The sequence below is a fragment of the Pleurodeles waltl genome, chromosome 8, assembly GCF_031143425.1.
Source record: "Pleurodeles waltl isolate 20211129_DDA chromosome 8, aPleWal1.hap1.20221129, whole genome shotgun sequence".
Lineage (NCBI taxonomy): Eukaryota > Metazoa > Chordata > Amphibia > Caudata > Salamandridae > Pleurodeles > Pleurodeles waltl.
Genome location: NC_090447.1, coordinates 513,999,338 through 514,025,194, shown reverse-complemented (window position 1 = coordinate 514,025,194; position 25,857 = coordinate 513,999,338). Strand labels below are relative to the sequence as shown.

Genomic DNA, 25,857 nt, shown 5'->3' with positions numbered 1-25,857 from the left:
TTCTTCTCATTTCTGTGTGCTCTCTCCTTTGGTTCTGTTGTAATGTCTGATCTCACAATGTGTTTCTTGTAAGTGCACTGACCACCTACCCAGGTAAGAGTTGTCTTATCTATAGAAAAACTACGTAACCAAATAAACAAATCCTTCCTCCTGAGAAAGCATAGCTTGGCTGTGCCACTATGCCTTTTATACATGAATGTAAAAGGGTGATTATTTTTCGAAATAACATGAAGAGACATTTTCATTTAAATGATGCACTGCAATACAAACGAATAAATTGCACAGCTGGATGTAACATTTTAAGTAAACTACATTTAATCATTGTTTTGAAAGCATGTTATGTAATAATGTTTTAGAAGTATTATCCTATATAATAATTTTGTTTTTTATTATAAGCCATAGATTTAATTTGACCTGAAAGTATATTCATGTTTCATTAGCTTGGCTGGACTGAAGGTCACACATATTTTTCGGTGCCTAATCTTCAACGTGAAGTTTGCTTTTGCATGTTTTTCTATGATCTGCAGGTGTCAGGATCTGAGACCAAATTAATGAGGAGCCCATTGAGCTCCAGAGATAAGAAGATCTGCGGGAAGCAAAAGGAGAAAAGGCGTAAACTGGGATGATGGTGTTAACTTTTCTGAAATTCCTGAGAGTGCAAGGGTATACAAGGTCAATGTAGAAGCCTTCAGAAGGTTTCAGAAAGTTAAAGCGTCAATTAATTTTAAGACCCAGTTTTTTAGTAAGAATGTTTGTGCAATGATGTATGCCTCTGGAAGGATTGAGATTTAAGTGTGGTTTAGCTAGTGGAAGAGCCAGATTCCCTTTGTCCTTTGCTGAGAGTGGACCCTGCTGGTGCAGCTGCATCTCTCTTAACAGAAACGTCTACAGAGGTTCTGCTTGCTGGCCCTTTTCTCTAAGAACTTAGATTTAATGGTTAGGCAGGAGAATTTGATTTTAGATTTAAGACCTCAGTCTTTGTTTCTGGTTTTCTGCTTTATCACTATTGAGATCCTTGTCTTTCCTTTGCTTGTAAAGTTTAATATTGTGCAATGGTTTAACTCTCCTTTGGTGATTTTGTACATCTATACTACGGCCTTGAGAATCATTTATGTAAGTTTGACTTTGAGTCTGTACTAAAGCACTGCAAAACTTTAAGATGGTGTCTGAGACTGGGGCCCAGATTCTGGTAGGTGACATGCAACAAAGCGCTGCACCCAGAGTTGCTGTGCTGCATAACAAGGAGATAGCAGGAGAGTGCCATATTCTCATAGAAGTGGCACTCTCCTCCCCTTTCCCTATCGCCGGTTCTGTTTTCAGCTGCTGTGTGCGTCACAAACACCTTAGCACCATAGTGCTAGGGTGTGTGCGTGAGTCTAGCATAAGTTTTGTACAGGAAAGTTGTCCTTCCTGTACAAAATACTATGCCTAGACAAGTGCAAATGCTTTTCCCACTTTGTAGTGTGCTGTACAGTGTAGCACAAATGAAAAGTCGGAAAAGCAGGTAGAAATGAAAGCATTTCTCAGTTTTGCGCCTGATTTTCAATAATGTTAATGTTTGGCACTAACCCTTTTCTTCTGATGTTTCATAATCGAGTTTAGCGTCAAGAAACCCATGTACCACCCATGAAATGGCCCCTTGACGCAAAGGACCGCAAAGCAGCGTTTTGCGCTGCTTTGCATTACTTTGCCACACAAACCAATGAAAATACCTATTTGCATTGCTTTATGAATGCCAAAAAAAGCTCAGCTTCGCTTTAGCTTTAAAAAAGTAAAGCTACAGCGAAGCTAAACCTTTGAGAATCTGGGCCTTAGTGTCTGGCTCACTGAGTTACACTGTAATGGCTCTAAGTAACAAGATGTATGTTCTCCTCATCCCTCTGAACAGAGAAGAAATGATTCTTTGGACTCCAGATTTAAAGATAGGGCCCAGTGATAGACCCAATAGTAGTAAATATGGATGGTTCTCTTTCCGAAAAGGGGAGAACTAAAACGGTATTCTAGAGCAGTTAGTACCCAAAGCCAAACCCTAGTGCCCATGTCCAGACTTGGAGAATCAGCGAAGTCGCAGAGAATTGGAAGAGAGTCGTATTGGTAGCGAGAATGTGAGTATCAATAGGGTTGTGCATTGCAGCAGTCTGCGCTTAGCTTGCAGTGACTGTGAAGTTGGATTGCTGAGATGTTTTGCACACTGTGTGAATGTGGTGATTTATAAAGAAGTTGAAGAGGTTATCGGGTCCGACGTGGCTTAAGATCCCGGGGGAGTTCAAAAGGTGTAGAAGACACCATATTATATTGTCTGCTCAGAGGTTGTGTGTGTTGTGGGGCACCATCAACAACACAGTTAAGTTAGGGGTTTACTTTGTGTGAATGTGAGAAGATTGGTATAGTGGATCTTAATGCACAAAGTAAAGCTGTACTGCTCAAGGTGATACCCTGCAGGACAAGACTACATCATAAGTGTTTTGGAAACTTTCTTGTGTGTTTGAAACTGTTAATTCTTTAGTGGACCAGACAAAAGTTTGCTGTATTGCATTTTATATATGTGTGTGATATTGCGGAGCGATTGTGAGTGCAGATTGTAAAGGAGGGGAACTGCTGCAAGGAGTGAGATCTATGTCACATTGTGCCGCGCTGGTATAGCTTGGTCGGTGTGGTGTAGTACTGCTACTGGTTTATAACGTCAACAGGAGCTGCATGGTGATTGGTGCTTATTTCTGAGTAAAGGCCTGTGTAATTGTTGACATTTACTTGAAAATGAAATGCTTTAAAGTTGTATAAGATTTGTTTAGAGGCTATGTTCATATCCCCAGTAGAGAAGGTGACATGGCACCACCCGAGGGTATTCCAGGTCATTATATAGCGATAAATCCAAGGCTTTACACATGTGTGTGGCTTGGTCAATGATACAAGATCACAGAAAAAAGGAAGGTCCATTGTGATTCCCACAATATGGCACATTTAATTTGTGAGTTATTGAAAATTTGAGAAGGATACTGCATGAAATAAAACCGCCTCCTAGACCTGCATAATACGAAGCAGTTAATTCTTGGGAATGAGCTGCCCATGCAAGGGATAAAGGGAAATATCAGGGCAGAGAGAAGAAAGCTATATGTACCTATGTAGATTCTAAATGGGATGCTGAGCAGAGGAGGTGGAGAACAGACATGATAGAAGGGGTTAAGCTGTACCTGGCTTTAACAAAAGACGGGGCAGAGAGAGACGGGAATGGAAAACATTTCAAAAACAGAAAGGGGAAGAACCAAAAAGAGCGCAATTACATGAATATGGACAGTAACGATTCTGGCAATAGTTTTATAGATGTGTTACTCTCTGAACGTTCACCACCATACAATGAAGCTAGAAGTGAAGGTGGGGACAATGGTACTGGAAGCAGTGGCACAATTTCATTTCCTACTGCGCCGGCAAAGCACGGCTTCCAGTTCTGTGGGACCTATTCCAAATAGTGTACTTTGTGAACAGATTAAATAACTAATTCAGCATATTCGGAAATGGAGTGAATTAGATAAGTGGGTGATTAAATGGGCGTTACAAACTTTCCTCTGGGAGAAGCACCTGGTGGAGGCTATATATATGTTCCATGGAGTAGAAGTGACCCTGCATCATTTACCAATGACTACCCAAAATTATGGGAAAAGCAAGTGGAATGGTATAAACAGGTTGAAATGTTTGTGACAATTGTGCAGCTGTTATGGGCTGATTTGAACACGTTGTTTGACATTGTTGTTCGGAGTGACTTGTGGACCGAATGTAAGATAGCTGTTTGGTGGCCTGTAATGGAACCGACTAGAGATGCGGTAACTAAGGGTCCTTCACCGCTGGTTATGAAAAAATATCGGGAGATCATGACATTCCAGAAAGGATGTTGAGTAGATGAAGATTGATTGAATGACTCAAGAACCAAAGGAGTCAATACATGCTTCATATGAGAGATAGTTGCAGGCTTTCAAACAGTACGGTGGCATGATGACGTTAGAAACAAAGGATATGGGACATTTTGTGTTAAGGTTTGTCACAGGACTGAGGCCACGAATTACCCTGGTGATTCAGCAGAATTTAATTTGTTGGCTGAACAAGCCAATTGATGAGATTTTGCGGTATGCAAAGTATTGTCATGATAAAATAAAGATGAAGAGGAAAAAGGTAAAGGAAAAGCTGATACTTGCTCAGACAAAAACTGGCCAAAGAACTAATCAAATGTCTATAGCTGTAAACAATGCAAGTACAATACAAGGTGTGTATCAACACCCACAGAATACAATGCAAGGGAGAGGTTGAGGGGCCCCACTAGATCCTCGTACACGAATGGTTGTACATAGCCTAAAAAGATTAACTCCCTGCCACCTGAGCAATAAGATGGGACATAGGAAGTGGGAATGTTGTTTAAATCCAACTAATCAGGACCAAAATGAAGGATTGGTGCCTTCTCAGAAGAATAATTCTAACCAGATGCATGGCGTGCAAAGACTCAGGAGTCAAATTTTTTAATGTACCTCAAGCACCAATAATGCAAGTTCCTGAGCCCTCGATGCCACAGCAAAATGCTGTTGGACCTCGACAAAATATGAATCAAGGTTTGAGAATGAATGTGAATCAGACACAAGACAGTAATATGTTTCAACAGTTTTCCTTGTTTGAGTCATTTGAGTAAAATGGCTGATGATGCAAGAGAGGGGGAGGAAGACTGCGTACTTGGCGCAGCATTAGAGGTAGACCAAAGCAGATCATTCATAGACAGTGAAGTGGATGGCCATCCTGTGTCACTTTTGGTTGATACTGGTGCTACCCATTCTACTCTGAGAACAGAATAAGTACCAAATGTACCCCTCTCTGGACAAATGATCCAAGTTATTGGTGTAGAGAATAAACAAATGTCAGCCCAAGAAACCACACCAGTGTCAATGAAAATAGGTTCTTTGGTGGATAAACACAAGTTCATAGTATGTGATTGCAGTCCAGTGAATCTCTTGGGAAGAGGTTTGCTCTCCAAAATGGACTGTGTTATCATCTGTACTCCAGATGAAATAGAGGTGCAAACCCAAATGAGGATATAGCTTTCGAATTAATGAAAGATGAATTGTGTTGCATGTTACTGGTATTGCTAACAGTGGATGATTTGACCCTAGATTTGAGAGAGACTGTCAAACATGAAGTGTGGGATTTTTCAGGACAAGACATCAGACTGTAATGTCTGATGACTGTAATGTCTGACATCGGACTGTAATCAAGTCCACAATACAGCAGGGACTTCTGAAAGAGGTAATGGGAAGTCCTTATAACTCTCCTATTATGGGTCTTCAGAAAGCAGGTGGAAAATACAGAATTGTACAAGATCTTAGAAAAAAAAAAAAACTTGTTGTTCATTGTTGCCCCATGGTAGTGAATCCAGCTTTAATATTGTTTCAGATTCCATGTGAGGCTGAGTGGTTCACTGTCATTAACTTGTGCCAGGCCTTCTTTTCTATACAGTTGCATGACAGTCAGTTCCTTTCTGAATTCTGGCTTGGAAACAGGTTCCTAACATGGTGTGATGTCCCAGAAGGGTATACTGTATCACCATTTACCTTTAATCAGATTCTAAGGAAAAATCTAGAATATTTGGTCATGCTTTGTAATTCAGTCCTGATCCAATAAAGAGACAACCTGTTGGTAGTGTTGAATACTCATGAAGCTTGCAAACAGGATACCATTGCATTACTGAACCACCTAGCTGAGAATGGACATAAAGGGGCTGATTCTAATTCTGGCGGGCGGCGGAGGCCGCCCGCCAGAATTGCGCCCCCATAATACCGCTCCGCGGTCAGAAGACCGCGGAGGGTATTATGAGTTTTTCCCTGGGCTGGCGGGCGGTCTCCAAAAGACCGCCCGCCAGCCCAGGGAAAAACTCCCTTCCCACGAGGATGCCGGCTCGTAATCGAGCCGGCGGAGTGGGAAGGTGCGACGGGTGCAGTAGCACCCGTCGCGTATTTCAGTGTCTGCAAGGCAGACACTGAAATACCTTGCGGGGCCCTCTTACGGGGGCCCCTGCCGTGCCCATGCCATTGGCATGGGCACGGCAGGGGCCCCCAGGGGCCCCGCGACCCCCCCTACCGCCATCCTGTTCATGGCGGCTTTCCCGCCATGAACAGGATGGCGGTAGGGGGGGTCAGAATCCTCATGGCTGCGGAGCGCGCTCCGCAGCCATGGAGGATTCAAACGAGCAGCGGAAAGTCGGCGGGAGACCGCTGACTTTCCGCTTCTGACCGCGGCTGAACCGCTGCGGTCAGAATGCTCGTTGGAGCACCGCCAGCCTGTTGGCGGTGCTCCCGTGGTCGGTGGCCCTGGCGGCCACCGGCCGCCAGGGTCAGAATGACCCCCAAAGTGCCTCCTAGGAAAGTTACAATACTGTCAAAAAGAAGTCCAATACCTTGGACATCACATTGAAAAAGGAGCAAGAAAAGTGTCACAAGAGAGAATCTCCATACTGAGAATGAGTCAACCAATTACAGAGAGAGAAGTTAGGATGTTTTGGGGAATAGTGGGCTTCTGTAGACAGTGGATACCCAACTTTTCCCTGGTGGCTAAGCCTTTACAGAGGCTAACACACAAGGATCTGTCTGATCCATTACCATGGTTGAACGATTGCCTTGTTTCATTTCTAGAGCTGAGAGAATATCTCTGTCATACCCCAGCACTAGGGGTGCCAGATTATAATAAATATTCTGAACGTTTTTGCAGTGACATGGAGGGTTGGGCTCTCTCAGTGCTGACTCAACAGCAGGGAAATGCTAAGAGATCAGTGGCATATTTTTCAGCCACACTAGATCCTGTTGCTTCTGCTTTACCTGGCTGCCTAAAATCTGTAGCAGCAGTTAGTACAAGCATTGAGAGGTGCAAGAATATTGATATGGGTCACTGTATACATGCCCCATTCAGTTGAGCTTTTGATAACTAGAACCAGAACACAATATCTTACCAGCAGCCGACTTACTAATTACAAGCAGATAGTGTTAGCTGCAGAGAATGTGACCATTAAACACTGTGAAATTCTGAATCCTGCTTCTCTATTGCCAATACCAAATCAGGAAAATGTTGAAGATTGTGAATGGGATCACAATTATTTAGATATTACTGAACTATGCACCAAGCCGAGATCAGACATACGAGATGTACTATCGCCTGAACCTGATAATGTCCTTTATGTTGATGGCTCATGTTTGAAAGATGATGGAGGAAGTCTGAGAGCAGCATATTCTGTTATGTACTCTTTCTAGAGTGGTTGAATCTTCCTGGCTTCAAGGAATATTCTCAGCTCAAGTTGTTGAACTGATTTTTCTAAACTGTTGTTGAGAGAACTCTCCCCCAGGTTTGTTATACCAACCTCTTTGGAATCAAATTGAGGAACTCATTTTAATAATGAGGTTCTAAAATTGTTGCGTGCAGCACTGCAGATGGAACAGAGATTGCATTGCAGCTATAGACCGGAGGTATCTGGTCTTGTGGAGCAGGTGAATGGTACGCTGAAATCCAGATTGGCAAAAGTGTGTGCTTCAACATCATTGAAATGGCCTGATGGTTTACCTCTTGTGTTGATGAGTCTTTAGAGTGTAACTGACCGAAAGACTGGTCTGTCCCCCATGATATCATAACGGGGAGGGTGATGAGACTGCCAACGATTCATGCAAATGCACTTGTGAACAATACTGATAACATGTTCCTAAACCAATGCAAAGGACTAGCGGATGTGGTCCATTTTGTGTCTCATCAGGTTGGAGCAGCCACACCTCTTCCAAATCGAGAGCAGTGCCATGACCTAAATCCCAGCGATTGGGTCTTGGTGAAGAAACACATCAGAAAAACATGTCTGGATCCTTTTTGGCATGGGCCATACCAGGTGATCCTGGTTACCCACAACTGCTGTGAAGTGTCAAGGTCTCCCCAACTAGATCCACACTTCCCAAATTTGCAGAGTTGAGCGTCCCCTCAATACGACAGCGCCTGTTCCAGATGAGCCAGTGTTGCAAGAAAGGCAACAGTGGCAGGTCAACCAACCTGTTGGGGATCAAACTGAGCCTGAAACAACAATTGGCCATGCAGAAGGGGGCCTTGCACAAGTCACAACTAAGACCGAAACAGATAAAAATGAATGTTGTTTTGTGGTGAATGAGTCAGACTCAGAACAAGACCCTGAAGAAGAGACTGGTGCTGGGAGAAGTGAGATGAAGCTGGACACCGTTGGCCCAGAAGACAACAACAGGGAACAGTGAGTGTACCTAAACAACAAGCATCACCAACAATTGCTGAAGAAACAGAAAGTTCAGACCTGAGTGAAAGTGAAGACGAAGGTGTGGCACTGAGAAGGTCAAGGAGAACAAGAGTGAATAGTCGCACATATTCTTCACCTAAGTGGAACTACTTTGCAAAAGACACAGGGCCAGATGTAGCAAATAACCAATTTGCGACTTGCAAATTGCGAGTCCCTGCGACTCGCAATTTGCAACTCGCAAATTGGTATGCAGTACGGTGTCTCAGACACCGTACTGCGACTCGCTATGGGGTCGCAATGACCCACCTCATGAATATTCATGAGGTGGGTCACAAATTGCGGCCCCATAGCGAGTCTAGGCACTCGCAAACATGGAGGCCTGCTGTAGTCAGCAGACCTCCATGTTCGTGACTGCTTTAAATAAAGCAGTTTTTTTTTTTTTAAGTGTAGCCCGTTTTCCTTAAAGGAAAACGAGCTGCACTTAAAAAAAATACCGAAACCTTTAGTTTCGGTTTTTTTTCAGGGCAGGTAGTGGTCCCTTGGACCACTACCTACCCTGAAAAAATATTTGTGGGTCCATTCACAAAGAGGAAGGGGTCCCATGGGGACCCCTTCCAATTTGCGAGTGGGTTACCATCCACTTGAAGTGGATGGTAACTGTGACACCATTTGCGACCGCATATGCGGTCGCAAATGGTATTGCATACCACTCAGAATCGCATATAGGAAGGGAACACCCCTTCCTATTTGCGATTCTGAAATTCATATTGCGAGTCGGTACCGACTCGCAATATGCATTTCTGCATAGGGAAACGCGAATAGCGAGTCGCAAACTGCAATTTTTGCCATTTGCGACTCGCTATTTGTTTCCTGCATCTGGCCCACAGTGACAGATAAAGAGTTCTGGGAATCTTGAGATCAACATATCGGTTTGGATGAACTGTCATGGGCAGAACGTAGTGGTTGAACTGCACATCTAATTCTCATTGTCACTGATGAGCTTGGTTTGTGTAGAAGTTAATTACATTTACATTGACTGGAATAGGGAACTGATAAGGCTACCTAGGCCAGAGTAGAAGAAGAATAAGGGTTGTCATTTAGAAGAACAAGGAGTAGGGCTAGGGACGTCTCACAAAGATTTATACATTGCTGCTAAACAAACTTTGAACATTTGAACTCTGTTTGCTGTTCGCATTGGTGAAATCAACAAAGCAATACTTGCTGTTCCTGCTGTAAATATTTGAAAAGAAAAAGGCTGATTCAAAAGGCGTAACGGAGCCAAATAAGAAAAATAGATGAAGATACATGGTAGGTGCTTTATCTCTTAATTTTCTAATAGTATTAGTAGTGTTGCTAATAGAAGCATTTTCCCCTACACATGCTGTAGAGAAGCTGTCCCCTAATGTTACCCAGCAAACTATTAGTCCTCAAGACAATAATAACTATGTGTTAGACAAGAAAGCATTACACTTAGATGAGTTAAGAGGAGCATATTCAGCGAATCAATATTTTAAATTGTGATATGAGTACGTTGATACGATGAACGCAAGGGACTGTTACATTTGTACACAGTTATCTGCTTCTGTGTCAGAAGGAATGACATATCATCATATCCGTTAATCTATAGTATTTCTTGCAGTCTGTTGTTAAGAATATTTTACAATGAGAGACATTTTCAATATTAATTCTCAAATTATGACCTTCTGTTGTCAGAGGTTCCTTTGTTTACACATCTGAATAAGAAACCTTATTTTAAAAGAGAAGAACTTGCAGGGAAATATTTCTTTCCACTGAAACCGTTAGACACGGCATTTGCACACAGACACAATTTGACCTGTTCACTGACTGAGATTGAGAAGAAATTCTTGAATTTAGTTAAGAATTGAAGGAGGGAATTAGAAACCAAATCCAAACCAGATAAAGACCTTAGGTCACAGCATCAATGGAAGATGGAGGAAATAGAAAATGAAGTGCAAAGAAATTTACCATCTTTAACTTTAGACTGGCAGCACAAAGGGAAGTTGTGCAGATTGATCAGAGCTAAACTGATCCATTGTTCATAGGGAAGAGTGACTGTGAGCATGTTTTTGATGTTAGAAAGGGTGAATCCTTTTTAGATGGAAAGGATCCTGTGATCCCTGGAGTATATTTTATCTGTGGACAGTATGCATTTTTAAGTTGCTGAAAGGATGGAATGGTATATTATATCTAGCGATAATGTTTCCAAAGATCTATCGTGTGGAACATCTTGAAGATCCTGCCTGAGAGATGAAACATACAACTAAGCGAGAAGTTTGTGCCGCAGAAATAGTCAGGGATATTTTGGGTGCATTGATTCCATCAGTGGGAATGATTTAAATTATCTGAAGAGTGGAAAGCTGTCTACGATAGTGGATAAGTTAGCTACTAGCACAGCAAATTCATTGTTGTTGATAAACACAGAGATGGTAGCGATAAGATCAATGGTTTTGCAAAATCGTCTTACGCTAGATTTGTTGCTCGCAGATTTTGAAGCTTCAACAGCATTGTACCTATATTCCGGATAAAAGTAAGGATTTGCAGAAGCATATCTGGAATATTTCAGAGTTGACGAAGGATTTGAAAGAGTTGGAAGCAACTGGTGCAGGGGAAGCTTTTGGAGATGGATTTTCTGCTATAGGTAGATAGTTTGGTAACTTGGGAAGTGGAGTTGTTGGTTTTGTGTTGAGGCCAGTGTTTGTCATTTCAATAGTGGCAATAGTTTTGTGGACTGGATACAAAATCTTTCGGAAGAGAAGAAGAATTAAGAAGGGTCAGAAGAGGAAAAAAGCAGAGGTTGAGCTGGAAGATACTCAATGTAAATATTACGAAGATATGAAGTGCTTGGAGGAATCAAGGTGAAAGCTGTTTAAAACAACCAGGTTCTAGAGAGTCTCATTTGAGAATGAAAAGGGATAGGTGATGACTCTAAAAGTCATCAGAGGGAGAGTTGAGAGCGCAGTTTGGCCGTGCCACTATGCCTCTTAAACATAAATGTGAAAGGGTGGATATTTTTCTGCATTTCGTGAAGAGAAGTTTTCATTTAAATGGTGCACTGCAACACATCTGAATAAAGTACACAGTTGGATGTAATGTTTTAAGTATGCTAATTTTAATCTTTGTTTTAAAAGCATGTTATATTATAATGGTTTAGAAGTATTATTCTATATAATTGTTTTGTATTTCATCATAAGCAGCAGAATTCATTTAAACTGTATATTCATGATTCATTAACTTGGCTGGCGAGAAGGCTGCACATATTTTTCTTTGTCTAATCTTCCACTTAAAGTTTGCTTTTGCATGTTTTTCTACAAGCTGCAAGTGTCAGGAACCAAGACTGAATTAATGAGGAGCCCATGTGCTCAAGAGATAAGGAGATTTGCGAAAAGCACCACAAGGACAAATGGAGTAACCTAGGAGGATAGTCATAACTTTCTGAAATTCCTGAGAGTGTGAGGGTGTACAAGGTCAATGCAGAAGGTTTCAGAAAGTTAAAGTGTCAATTTCAAAGTAAAGATTTGTTTTTCAGTAAGTATGTTGTTGCAATGATGTAAGCCTCTGGAAAGATTTAGATTTAAGTGTGGTTTAGTTAGTGAAAGAACGAGAGTGCCTTTGTCCTTTGCTGAGAGCAGACCCTGCTGAGATATATCCCTTAGATTCTCATGTGGCTTATTGCAGCTGCACCTCTCTTAGCTGAAACTTCTGTTTGCTGACCCTTTTCTCTAAACTCTTCAGTATTAGAATAGATAAGAACTTAGATTAAATGGAGAGTCTCTGTTTCTGATTTTCTGCATTATCATATTGAGATACATGTCTTTCATATGCTTGTAAAGCTTAATATTGTCCGACGCTTCAACTCTGCTTTGGTGATTTTGTACATCTATACTATGGATTTGAGAATCATTTATCTAAGTTTGACTTTGAGTCTGTAATAAAGTCCTTCAAAACTTTAAGATGGTCTATGAGACTTAAGGGCATATTTACATGCCCCTAACACCAATGGAGTGTCACTTTTTGTGACGTTCGGTTGGTGCTGTGCACGTTGCCATATTTACAAAGCAGGGCTAAACCACTTTTTTGTAGCTTAACGTGGCCTTGTAAATATGGGCCCCTCCAACACAGTTTTCTGTGGCCGGGAGGTGTGCAATGGGTGTTGCTGTGGGCATCCACCGCAACACCCATTGCTTTGGACGCTGCCCCAGATTTTCAAGGAATCATAAATCCGAGGCTGCAGCAAAAACTAATGCCACCCCAGGGGTGGCGTTAGCATGGTGCCACAAGGAGAAATATTTTTATTTCTCTTTATTTTTGCTTTTTCTATGTGTGCGCATTCTGCAGCACATATAGAAAGAGCAAAGGCCATGAATAATTATTTATGTGCAGGAAGGTGTCTCCTCCTGCACATAAACAATCATTCAACAATACCAATTGCTATTTCTATATATGTTGTATTCTGCAGCACACGCAGAAGTGCCAAATCGCCATTGGTAATTGTTTATGTGCAGGAAGGGGAACCTTCCTGCACATAAACAATCATTCTTTTCACACAGACACCCTTGCACTATGGTGCAAGAATGCCTGCGTTGGTGCCGGTAGCTAATTTAGCGCAAGCGCTAGGAGAAACACCGGGGTATGCTGTATTTTTGTAACTACAGTGCATCCCTGCGTTTCAGAAATGAGGCAGCGCAGCTCTGCGCTGCACCAGTTCCATGTAAATATGTCCCTAAGTGTGTGGCTCCATGAGTTACACTGTAATTGCTCTGAATAATTTGATGCATGTTCTCCTCATCCCTCGGAACTGAGAAGAAAATATTAATCAGACCCCAGATTTAAAGAGAGGGTCCAGTGCTGGATCACTCTCATGTCATAATTTCCCCAGAATCATAGGGTAGCGGACGTGACATCATGCATGTGTAACGTGGAAAGTGACATCATATGACATTTGAAACATACCACTAGCTTCTATAACTAACATGTCCAGGGGGATTCTTAAAAGTAAAACTTCACAAATACAACTGATTAAATAACAGCACTTTCTGAGCACTCCACAGTTGAAGCAGTCATAATTCAAAGTATCATAGACACAATTGATTACATAACATCACTGTCTGAGCACTCCACAATAGAAACAACCACAATGTATAGCATCACAGATGATATTGAATAAATCACAGCAGTTTGAGAGCACTCCAAAGTAACAACAAGCAGCAACTGCCACCCTTTTGCCAACTAAGTGATGCTTTCAACCTTACACCCATTCTTCAAACTGTTCTGAGCAAAGCACATTGTATTCCTCATTGTGCGATTCCACACAAGTATCTACACCGTTATAATATACACTGAGAACGTTTTTCATGGTCTTATCAATACTTGGGGGATTTTACATTATTAACTTAAAGCAGTTACCAATACGGCGACAAGTGAGTCTCATGCAGTGTGAGTGGACGCAACCTATGCATAATATGTACTTTCCATAAGCATCCTGCATTCAGAAGAGGATTTCTTTTTGGTGTTGTGCAAACAAATATGCTAAGACAAGGATAATCAATTTTTAGAATTCCAGCTGCTGCAGTAATCTGTGACCATGTAGAGACTGTATCCAGATGATAAAAGTGCTAGGCTGCTCCTTTCTTTATTGGTTCAATTCTGCAGATTCTGTTCCTTCTCTGCAGTCAGTAAATAAACATTAGTGGTGATGACCAGAATGTGGAACATTTGGTTACCACTCCCCAGGGCACACTTAGGATGACACACTTGGCATCATGTGGAACAAAGACCTACACATGCAGTTTTATTTCATTAGTTAGCAGGCAGAAGGAGACATCCAGCGGGTCCCCTACACAACCAGATGGCAGGTACACGGCGGCTCGCTGCGGGTCTGCTGGGGAACATTTGTCCCATAATTATCACGAGAAGGGTGAGTGCCAAACACATGAGAGATCGTGTTTTTAGGACATTGTTTATTCACTCTTCACTCATCACAGATATTTTGGAGCAAGGAAGAAGGGATAACGTCTTGTAATATCCTAGCGTAGAACGAATGCATTGGTTCGTACTCTACTTTTTGTGATAGAGTTGGGCTCAGCTGCATATTATGGGCCTGGCCACTAGAATTATGCGGCAGCTACGGACCAAGTAATATAGCAGGGTCCACTAAATTATGTGGCAAGAAGAAAGCAAATAAGGTGTCGTAATGCATCACGTTTTGAGGCAGTAATACTACACGATTTTGTCATTTTTTACACATGTAGACAGCGCACGGTCAATGGCTTCAGCTTATTAATATCTGTTTAAAACCTACGTAGAGATATCACCAACTGAAAAAAATTACCCCAAGAAAATGTGCTGTGACTCACGGTACACCCAACAAAGTTTCGGATGGCTTCGTCCATGTAGCATCTCCATGAATGTGCAAAGTCACAAAATATTAAGCAAGATACAAGCTTCAAATGTGAACATACCCCCATGTGCCACTGTACCATCAGGTAGTCTAGTGTGAGCAGATGCAGCACCTGCAGTACTGAAGGATCTTCTCTGGGAAGGAATTATGCTGCTTCAACAGGAGAACCTAGCTGGTTTAATGTACAGGTAGAAGTTCTGAGCTGCCAAGCTGTAAGAATGGAGGCCTCCTGTTCAGGGTGAGGCCTCCCAGTATGAGGTGGGTAGGGAGTTGTGTTTGAAGAATGTATCAGCCAGTGCTTAATTTGTGCTTGTTGTTTCCGGTGCTGAGCACCGGCACTTATTTGTGAGGGCCGGGGCTTATTCTTATGCCTCAAGCATTTGCTGCGAGCAAAAGACACGTATGGGAAAGACGGAAGAAGTAAAAACTAAAAAGCGTCATAAAGGGAGAAAGTTGCAGGATGAGCTGAAGGGGCAGTGGTGGCCGTAAATGCATTGAAGAGGCCCGAGATGGCTTCAGGATTATGCTGCCTCAATGTTCAGTGCTGGCAGATTTAATTACAGCAGCCTCGTGGTTAAGAGAAGGGCTTTGAGCACGGGCACCTCCTAATTAACAAATTAAGCACTGGTATCAGCGCTCAGCCGATTATGAGGAGCTGTAGCTCTACATTGATGTGTAGTTAACACAGCTTTTGGGAAGAGAACTGTTGCATCACCACACCGAAAGACTCCAGTGGCCAGAAGTGGTCCGCATGTGTCTTCAAATGCAGCAAGTAGGCTTTGAGCGGTATAGCCCTCACAGATGCGCCACTTAGCTCTGCAGCCCCCTGCGTGGACAGCTATTCATGATTTGTGAGTACTGCCTCAGTCTATTTTACATTTTTCCATAGATCGATTCGCATGGGCTTGGTCTTTGTGCTCTAGTTGGCAACTATATTTATGAAAAATAGTTTTTTTTGTGAGTGTGCCTTTAATGTATAAAGATCACTTGCCTCCTACACATATGAGCGCGTGCAGCTTCCTAAACGTAGGAGCGTTTGCATTTGGCGACATTGTTGTCTACATGCTGTTCGCGTGTTTCTGTTGTGCATGTTAGAATGTCTCCACTTTTCAGCTTACTTTGATTGGTTTTGCATATTGTTCATGTTGTCTGTCAAGTATATTTGTGGTCAGCCACGCACCAATGTGTGGAAGTCGTCAAGGGGCGAGCTCAGGGCATAATTGCATATACTAGTGTAGTAGGTCTATGCACTTACATTGTTAGCGCTGCGTGGTTTACGTCAGCAGATGTATGATGGTGGAAGCGCTAGATGTGTGTTATTTTTGTTACATTACATGTGTGGCATACGTCACTGAAGGGGTGCTTCAAACGCCTGTGATTGGTGAAGATCCTGTTTACAGTCGCCTCCACGCAGTTCTTATGTGCTGCCTGTTGTGTGTGTCTTACTTTGCGTACTGGCGTCCTTTTCTACTTTTATATATGTTTTATGAACGCTGGTGATTGAATAATTCGTGCTGCGGTTGACGTTGCATGGTTATTGCTAAACGATGGTACAGTCGTTTGTCTGGTCAGTTATTTATTGGTGAAAGACGGAAACCTCTAGGACCTATGTTGGTTGTGTTTTACCTTTTATTTATTTATTATTTATTTGAGTCTCTTTGTATAGCGCTCGACTAACTCCCAAAGGAGTATCTCGGAGTATTGGGCAGGCAAAAAGCAGATCAGAACATCCACGTATTTAACATCTTTTTTAAATGTTTAAAATGTGAGGACATACTTGGATAAAAAGGAAGTTCATTCCAATGAAATGGGGCTGTGTATGGAACGGATCTGCACCCAAATCTTGAGGTGCGAATATGTGGGAGCGCTTTTATTGAGGATCTTAACTATCTCGAAGGCTGATAACGACTTAGTCGTGAGTGCAGATAGACAGGACGCGCTTTATCGAGTGGTTTATGCGACAAGCAACAAAGTTTAACAAGCATTTTCAATGCAACGGGTCTCGCATTTGTTCGAGTTAGAGCTATTAGCGTAGTAAAGCTAAAAAAAAAACGCAGCGCCATCGCGCTGCGTGGAAAATAAACAGATAAAGTAGTCCGGACTCCAGGCTGAAAACATCGAGCCTCGTATGTTTTTGGTACTTTACCGGTGCTGTGTAGGTGAGCTAAGCACCGGAAAAGGCATGAGGTGTGCATGCCTTTCACAAATGAAAGCAAGCCGATTTTAAAAGGCAAGTCCAGGAGCCAATGTAAGTGACTGACGTGGCATGGGTGTGGTTTCAAGCCTAAAGAGAGATTACAGAATAGACAGAGCACTTTGTGCTCGCACATAAAAATGATCTGCTTTCTGATAGGTAACCAATGCAGTCGTCTTAGGGTAGGGGCGGAGGAGGACCGTGCCGGGAGGTTGCAAATCAGTCAAGCAGCTGTGTTCTGTACTACCTGCAACTTGGTTAGCAAGGTGTTGTTTCCTGCTACCAGTAAAGAGTTCCTGTAGTCCAGGGGACTGATTATAAGAGCCTGGGCAAGGGTTTTTCTGGCAGTGTCAGGCAGCCAAGGGAGCATTTTTCTTAGAAGCCTCATAGTGACAAGGCAAGTGCCACATGTGACGTCGACTTGATCTTCCATGGACAGTGACTGATCAATTTTCACTCCAAGATTTGCACTACCTGCTTAGGAACCGGGGCAGAACCAAGTTCCAGAGCCCACCAGTCCACTGAACATATCTCCTTGGCTTTACCAAATAAAATGGTCTCTGTCTACTTGCTGTTTAGCTGGAGACAGTTGTTATTCATCCCGGTAGCAATTAGCCTCATGCAGCCCACAAATTTTCATTTCACTTTATCTGGATCAGGGCAAACGTAGATGAGAAGTTGTGTGTCATCTGCATATGACACGATCTCCAATCCGTACGACCTCGCAATTTGGGAAAGAGGCGCTACATAGATATTAAACAGTGTTGGGCTCAGGCATAATCCTTGGGGGCTCCCTTGTTGGTATGTTTCTTTTTGACTTAAAGGATCCAAGACAGACATTTTGTGTGCGGTTCTCCAGGAAATCCCCAAGCCAGTGTAGCGCTCTACCATGAAGACCTATCTCATGGAGTCTGCTGGTTAAAATGGAATGGGAGACCGTGTGGAATGTTGCAGATAGATCCAGTAACACTAGCATGATTGGTGTTCCAGCATCTATAGAGAGCCTAATGTTATAGGTGATTGCCAGCAGTGCTGTCTCATTGCTATGCATCTCTCTAAAGCCCAACTGGGAAGAGTCTAAGATCTTATGCCTTTCAAGAAAATATATAAGCTGTTTACTAATATGACTTTCTAGGACTTTTGCAAATAAAGGTAGTAGATAGATCGGCCTGTAGTTAGAAAGGACATCGGGGTCTACTGAGAGTTTCTTGTGAAGCGGAAATACGTGAGTGCACTTCCATTCGCTAGACATTTTTGCAGTGGTTAAGGACATATTGAACACTTCCCTCAATGTTGGTGGCAAAAAAACAGTCTAAGCTGGCTGTTATCTTAGGAGGGCATGGATCCTGAAGTGAGCCAGATTTGGAATGGACAAGCAGTCCCTCACCTAGACCACAAAACAAGTTTCAAAATCACTCAGGTCAGCTGTGGCATTTGGGTGACAATGACTGAAATCAAGTTCTGTTTCAAGATGTTCTAAACTGGCCGGCAAGTTCTGATTGACTGTGCTAATGTTAACTTTGAAAAAATCAGCTAAGTTATCACATAGCTCTTGAGAGGCCATGATGATGGAAGTACGAGCTTGAGGTTTCGTAAAGCTTTTTAATGATTTATATAATTATTTTGAAGAATTTCTCACATTGGTAATTGCGACAGATTATGTGCACTTTTCGAGCCACCGTGATCATGTTATAGTAGTTGTGTAACCTAGTCCTGTACTCTATTTTGTCCTCTGATTATTTTGAGAGATGCCGTCTGCATTCAAGGCCTTTGGTCTGCTAACCTCTTTCCTGGGATTTTTGAGGGCATTTTTACGAGAGATGGAAAATCTAATCAGATAATGATCTGACCAAGTGATAGGAAGTGGGAATTCCACAATGTTCGAGAAAATTAGATCCAATGTGCCCTGCCCTGTGCTGGGGCCTGACACTATGTGCTTAAGTCCTAGTGTCTCCAGATCACCTAACAATTGAGTCACTCCTAAGTCATTGGTGCTCTCCCTGTGATAGTTGACATTACCCAATAATAGAAACGTCTTGGGAGCTAAGACATAAGGCACAATGTTATCAATTAGTTCCTGACTGAAGTCCTTCCTAGCACCACAGATGGCCGAGGAATCAAGGCCCCCCTCCAAACTTCTGTAGCAGAGGTTAAGATTTAAAAAAATACATATCTCAGCCCATCCTGAGCATAGGGTGTAGACTAACTCAACCTTAAGGAAGTCATGGAATGCAATGGCGACCCCACCGCCAGGACGATCTGGCCTGTCTAGTTTAACCAATAAGTAATGTTCAGGTGGGACTAATGAGATGCAGGGGATAGTTGCATCACTGAGCCAAGTTTCAGTAAAGAAACACAGCTTGGGACTAAGTGATGAAATTAGGTCCCAAATTTCTACTGCATGCTTAGCCATCGACCTAATGTTATAAATATAGGCCGTCTATTCTATCCAACTTGCCGTCGTGAGTAGGAAGATTAAGATTCCTATCCTGGAGGGAAGTAGATTGACATGGTAATGATCCCAGTACTACAGCCTCTAATGAATTTGGTGTAATACAACAAGAGAGTCCACACTCCGTGCAGGATACTGGAACTTCAAGAAGTGAAAAATGTTGGCTACATACTCATCTCTGGAAATGGAAAACATTTACTCTAGGTTACCAATAAATTGATGGTCAAGGCAGGGGTGGAGTTACAAGGGACTGAGTCACGAAGCGCAGAGTTGACTATCAACCTATATTTTTATTTTTTAAGATTCTGGCACAAAGAAATTTGCAGCAAGGGCAAGTGTGACAGTAAATCAGTTCTGGCTTATCTAATTAATCACAAGTATTTGCAATTTAAAATAACTGACAGGTTAGGACAATTGCTGCAAAGATCTTGGTGTAACCAGTAGTTTTTAGGGAATAGTAATAATGCTATGGTAATTCTGGTGGTTAATGCACTTATTGGAGAGATGTGTTTTTGTCTAATCACAGTCTTGATACATAAAGTGGCATAGAGGAGTAATGTTCCTTCTGCAAAGTACACTGGATAACATGCAGGTCACAGATTTGTATAATGCAATTTGGGTTGCGACTTGTCTGTTTTCTCATGCTGCAAGATCACTCGATGGGGTCCACACTCAGAGCCCCAAATTGTTCAAGAACAGAAGCCGAGAGTCCAGTAGGTGGGCTCCATACTGGCACAACAGCCCCCACTACAGTGTTCAACAGCTCACTGCCGCCGCAAGGCCATCCGAAGGAGGGCACGGGTGAGAAGCGTAGGTCGGTTTATGATGCAGCACTTCATAAGGGGATAGGCCATCTCACATTGTTCTTCGGGTGTTTACACAAAGTCTGCCTCCCTGCCGCACGACACCTCACACCACCAATGTAGAGCTCTAGTGCCTGGTCGGGAACGCACTCCGCTATGTCCCAACCTACTCTAATGTCACCTCATGCATCGGTAAGCCTGGACAAATATGCAGAAAAGTCCCACACTCCATGCCGGCCAAACCATACTGCAGGGCACTCCACACTCACCGGTATGGCGTGCATGAGTAGGTGACCACAGACTATCACTTGTTCCTGGGGTAATGTGCAGTTGTAACAGTAGCTGCAGCCGAGTGCCACATGCTCCCTCCAACAGTGCCTGGCCGGGGCCCAGAACTCCCCGTCACTCCGCCAGTAGTTCCCCCCCAACCCCCCACAGGAAGGCCCCACTGCTTGGACACACCATGGCTCTTCCCAGCACTCGCTGTTGGCTTATGTCTACTCTGGGTCCCCCATTCTTTATACTGGCCCCCCCGAGGATCCTCAACCACTTCTGCACAAATGGGTATGGGCCCTCTCAGCACCCACCCTATAGGGATCAATTAGGGCCTTCCGACAACCAGGGGCTCTGTATAGCCAGCATTAGTCTCGGGAATGCGGCTCTCCACTGCAGATGCAAGGTTACACCACAAACTCCTCTGCCCGGCCTTGCAGTCAGCACCAAGCTGCGATTTCAGGGCAACAGCGATGTCACAATGCTGTTTTTTCAGCCCCAGCTCAGTGCCCCGCTGATACAGGCAGCATACACGTAGCTGCAGCAGTCCTTCAGTGATTTAGAGCACCAGGATGATACAGGATTGATGAACGGCCAAAGGAGTTTGCCTAAATGGAGGCCATCTTCAGGTCTGGCAAGCTCTACTCCCTGTAATGAATTCCTAGTAGTACAGACAATCCTAACTATTGAATTACATTTTACATCCTTACTTTGTGTTTGTATAGACAATTAACTCTTTACATATAATGCCTACCTGTGTGGATGATATGCTATTCCTACACCTTGAGGCCCTCATTGTCTTATGTCAAAATTCCTGTACATTGATTTACATACCGGTATGACTTGTTGTCTCTGTATAATATGTGTGTGATGTAAAGCATGAGTAGCACTGTAGAAGAAATTAAGTAAAAAAAAAATATTAGTGATTGTTATTGAAATCGTTATTAGCGTAATTACTCATACAGATTCACCTGCCATTCTTACAGCACGTGTATCTCTTACAAACAGGGATTGAACAAAGTCAACAATCTGCCTCCAAATCATAGCTTCTGCTAAGTACTGCTTAAGTGATAACAAGCTGTGTGCCTTTGTATCCCTCCACTGCAATATAATCTAGATGTTAGGCTCCAGATAGGGCATAGCCAGGATGATAGCCAACTGATGGATCTTTAAATAAAGCCTTGGTTTTGGACCCAGCTGAAATAAGACATTTTCCTTACTCCCTGCAGGGTGCTGCTCAGGATAGAAAAAAGGCAACATGCTAAATGTGTCCCACTTACACCCAGGACAAACGAAGCATATTTTAATAGGGCCAGCCTTGATCACAGATCCGGCTCAAAAATAGCTAATGGATCTGGGATCTGGTTAGATCCTTCTCATTTTCAACACCAGACATACCAGGCAAATAAAGTTATATCCTACAGCAGTGTGTCCTTAATTAATATTATGTAGACGTCCACCACCAGCCTCAACAAAAGTGCTATTCAGGGGTGTTAATCCAATGTTTTAGAAGCATACATATTTCTATCACATTTTTAGTGTTTGGTATTTTCTCACCTTGTAGGAGAGGTATGTTCTGGTTTAAAGCAATTGCTTACTCTACCTAGTGAGTCATGCTCCCCTGCGGGAGAGATGTGTTATGGCGTGCAGCACATGCTTGCTGTGCCTAGCGAGGCATTCACCCTACATAGGCGAGATGTGTTCATGAGAGGAGCACACAAATGCTGTGATTAGGGAATCAAGCTCTTATGTGGGAGTCTCATGTTCAGTCACGGAACACATTCTTGTTGTGCCTAGGGAGTCATACTTTCTCTGTGGGAGAGGTGTGGTCAGATGCAGATCACATTCTTGCTGTAGAGAGTCACTCTCTCTGTGGGAGGCATGTTCATATGTGGAGCACATGCTTACTGTGCACAGAAATTCATGCCACACTCACTTATGAAGGTCAACAATGCAGAAACTCAATTGTTATGTATTATTTTCCTGTGCATACGAGTTGGGATCCAACAATTTGCACTAGACCCCCACATGGTTGGTGGTCCTCTGTTGTCAAAGTAGACGATATATAAGTATGATGCAAGACTTCATTAAGGACCTTCCTGCTGTAGCTTTGTAATTACACATTGTTAGTCTTTGGTCAATATTCTCTAGTTACATCTCTGATTTGTGTACATAAAGAGTAGAAGCACCTTGATGCCCTCTTACCTCTTCCAGGAGACCAAGGGCATATCTTTTGTACAAACTGCTAGTAAGGATGTGCACATGGCAGCTTCTGTTTTGGGTGAGCCACATACAAACCATGGTAGCCTCACAGCCAAAGGCACACTTTTGAATTTAGAAGTTGGACCAAGTAAAACCGTGACCAAAGGTCAGTGTATTCTTAATGTATATGTCTTATACATGGCACTAAACCTTTCAGTGGATTTCAAACTAGTATTGAGGCTTCAAGGTGGGCCTGATGAGTAATTTTAATACACTGCAGATTCTGACAACAGCTTATGCATCCAAATCCCAGTAACAGTGTTTAGTGAATGTGTGCAACTAGTGGTGTATTGGTTTGCTGAGCCCTGAACATTGGTGGGCACAAGTTCAGAAGAAACTGATGGTCATACACAATGATCCTAATCTTCTCAGTCTCAAGGCTTGGATCTGATATGTCTGAAAGTTCTACTCCAGTCCTATGCACTACAGCGTGTAAGGCAGAACAAGACATGTTCATGAAATAGAGGATGGCAACTGAGTGAAGTTCAGAAATCTTGATTTGCCTTGAAAAATAATAACCTGAGCATAAAATCATGTAGGACCCATGCCCACTAAATTATCTGAATCATTGCTAACAAAGTCATGTTTTTTATATGATTTCACAATTTCATATAAGTCCAAATAACAATTCCTTAAGGAAGACCATGCTATGGTATAGTTCTACACCGTGGAGGGAGTAATAGACATAATAATTTACTGACGGGGTTGGTATACATTTCATAAGTGCTGTAGCACTGGGAAATTGGTTCACAATTACCAGTTTACAAGAAAGTCTTACCAACTCATCAGGGTGACATCACAGACACAACACCAATGGATCTTTGAAGTTAGATGAGAATAACCAGGAGCTGTATATATGTTAAATTATCATCACAGTCTCAATTATATTCTCAGTGAATAATGAAAGTTGATGTGAGATTAAAACTTTATTAATCAGTCTTTTAGATGCTCATCTTTATTGATTCAACATTAATTTCATCAATATGTCATCAGTTAAACAATGATTAAAATAAGCAAGCAGTAATCCATAATCAAAGCACATTTTATCAAGGAACGAATCCCTATTCTAAGAATGAGGAAGGTTAAAAGGGAATGGAGCAAAAAGGGAAAGGTGTCAGTCAGAGCCCATAAAGAGTTCTAAATTGAGAGATCAAGGATAAAGCTACAGAGTCAAATATCAGAATCAATCAAAGCAGAACTTCCCATCAAGAAAGGTTCAAGAAACTCAGTAATCTCAGGGAAAGTGGGCATTGAGAGAGTCAACAATGAGGCAATGATTATAAGAGTCCGACCTAGTCTGGGAAAACATACTATTATAAACAGCATAATCAAAAGCTTTTGCAACATGTTTCTTTTTAATTTTGCAGTCACCAATCAACTTTTGATGTTGTCATGGGAAAAGAACAGTCCATCTCTTCTCCGGGAGACAGTATCACAGATGGCAACATCAAGTGACCACAGCCACTTCCTTTCACCAAGTGTCCTTATTTTTCATGTTGCATGATTCGATCTTTTATTCAGAAACATACATTTTGCTTGTGGGAACACTCATGTCTAACCTTTTTAATAACTACTCTTGTTCGTTTTATCAGCAACAGTCTGGCTTTAGCAAAAAAAACATATTCTTATCAATACAGAGTTTAACTGAACAGCTAATTCTCACCATTCATTTCCTTCAAGAAATTGCATTTCATTGTTAAAGCTTCTACATTACCTCACTACTATACAAGGTTCTTATTCATTTACTCTACAGTGTCCTTTGTTTAATTAGAAACATCTACAGCGTTAATCGTTAACAGTTTATTCAATTAATGCATTTTAGGAAACGTGCTCCTTTGAGAGGGTCAGGAACATTACATTCCACACTCTTGAACTAGGTCAGTTTGTCAGTAAAATTCAGCTTCAGGTATTCAAGCTAAATATGTGTAACTATGGATGTCTTGAACACATGTTTTAATTCTGCAGTTTAGAAGCATTCGTTTTTCTTATGAGGCCCACATGTTAATTCTGCATGTTATTAATATTAAATGCATTATTTTTACATTTTATCAAATCTGCTTGTTCATATGTCAGCCTAAACGCACTGAGTGTGAAAGGATTCACACGAGGAAATCGACTACGCTAAAGATTCTGCACCACAGTGTTTGCCTCACAGGTAGAGAAATGTGTTACTGTTGTCAAACATTTTATGAACCAGAGTGATTTCTGTTTATCATTAAGCAACAGTATGTGGGTGTAAACAATTATGCTTCACTGACTGTTTGGCAACCGAAAACAGTGTGCATCAAGCACTGTATGTGATATTTCTCAAATGTCAATATGATGGCTACTGTGCACCACATGATCCAGGTAGGGCGCATGAACCCACTCTTCAATGAAATCGCTCTTCATTTTCAAACTGTGTTCAACTTCACACCTGTATAACTTTTGGAGTTTATTGTATTTAAAAAAATTTGATTTTCTGGGCTTCTGTTTGGACCAAATAGATGTTACATTGTGGGGTTTGGTTTTCTCTTAGGTCTCAATATTAGTCTTAGGGGCAGATTTAAGAAAAGTGGCACTGCATCCAACGCAGCAACACTTTTCTTGCGCCCCCTAACGCCAGCCACCATGTGCGCACTGTATTTAAGATACGGCGCACCATGGCAGTAGTTAGGGAAATAGCATCAACATTTTTTATGCTAGTGCGGCGCTTTACAGGATTAGTGTAAAAAATGTTGATGCTAATCCTGCAAAGCACATTGAGGTCCATTATAAATAATGGGGTGCCTTCTTTTAATGCCTGCTCTGTGCAGGGGTTAAAAATGGTGCAAAAAATGGCGCAAAGAAATCTTTTAGATTTCTTTGCGCCATTCTTTTAGGCCCCCCCCCCCCAAACGGGGGAACGCCTGTCGTTGCATGCATTATGCCTGGCGGAGGCATAATGTGGCGCAAGGGATTACAAAGAGGACTGTAAATCTGACGCAGCGATTTAGGCCTCGTTGGGCCACATCAGCATTAAAAAATTACGCTAATGTGGCACAAGGAGGCGCTAGGCCCTCTTAAATCTGGGCCTCAGTCTGTCCCTTGATCAGCCATATCTTCCAACTAATAGACGTTGTAAATGTGGTGAATCCGTTTTGACTATGACCATTTAGAGACCATTAGAAAACAATCTCTACAGTTGTGTTATCACTATTTACTAAATTC

General features: G+C 42.2%; 1 protein-coding gene across 1 annotated transcript in view; it reads right to left on the bottom strand.

Annotated features, from left to right (window-relative positions):
- Nucleotides 1–25,857, bottom strand: part of SH3RF3 (SH3 domain containing ring finger 3) — a 1,332,803-nt gene that overhangs the window by 308,317 nt on the left and 998,629 nt on the right. The gene's annotated exons all lie outside the window — the stretch shown is intronic.